Here is a 1,111-nt window from a genome sequence, read left to right as displayed (position 1 = left end):
GGAAACTAAAAAGCTTCTTCACAGCAACAGAAACTGAGAACAAAACAAATAGGCAGCCAAGCAAATAGGAGATTAATTATATTTGCAAACTATAGCTTTGGTAAGGGATTAATACTCAAAATATATAAAGAACTCACACAGCTTAACTTAAACAAGCAATAAATCCAGGTAAAAATGGGGAGAGGACATGGACAGACACTTCTCCCAAGCGGAAATACAAATGGTCAACAGATAGATCAAAATGATCTTCATTTTCACTAGGTATTAGACACATGTAAATGAAAACTACAATGAGATACCACGTTATACGTGTTAGATTGGCTATTATCAACAAGACAGGTAATAACAAGTGTTGGAGAGGCAGTGCGGAAAGGAGAACCCATATCCACTGCTGGTGGGAATGACAACTGGTACAATCATTATGGAAGAAAGTATGGTGGTTCCTCAAAAAATTAAGACTAGAAGTACTGCCGTGGAAACAATGAACTACTGGGAGACCAGATGAAATGCTCCGAGGGGCCAAGGGGATGCAACAGCCCTGGTAAGCAGACTACTGACTGAGCCTTGTCCTCAACCTCACTCAGATCTTTATTAGCAAGTACTAATAACTGAAGGAAGCAGACAGCACAAATTTTGGAGGTAACGTAAAAGACAAGGAACATGCTGACTTCTAATGTCTGTTCTGAGATTATTCTGTGTTACTGAATCTTATCCTGCCATTGTGCTGTTTCCAGCACGCGCTGTTTCCAGTATGGGCCCAACAATCCCCTGGACCAGGGGTCGGGAAAGTTTTGGCTGAGAGAGCCATGAACGTCACATATTTTAAAATGTAATTCCATGAGAGCCATACAACAACCCATGTATGTTACGCATTATTCAATAAAAATTAGGTGTTGTCCCGGAGGACAGCTGTGATTGGCTCCAGCCACCTGCAACCATGAACATGAGCAGTAGGAAATGAATGGATTGTATTCCATGAGAATATTTTATATTTTTAACGTTATAACTTTTTTTATTAAAGATTTGTTGCGAGCCAGGTGCAGCCATCAAAAGAGCCACATCTGGCTCGCGAGCCATAGGTTCCCGACCCCTGCCCTGGACTCTCATCCAC

Source organism: Saccopteryx leptura, chromosome X (genome assembly GCF_036850995.1).
Source record: "Saccopteryx leptura isolate mSacLep1 chromosome X, mSacLep1_pri_phased_curated, whole genome shotgun sequence".
Lineage (NCBI taxonomy): Eukaryota > Metazoa > Chordata > Mammalia > Chiroptera > Emballonuridae > Saccopteryx > Saccopteryx leptura.
The sequence above is the reverse complement of the archived record's forward strand: the minus strand, read 5'-3'. Positions refer to the sequence as shown.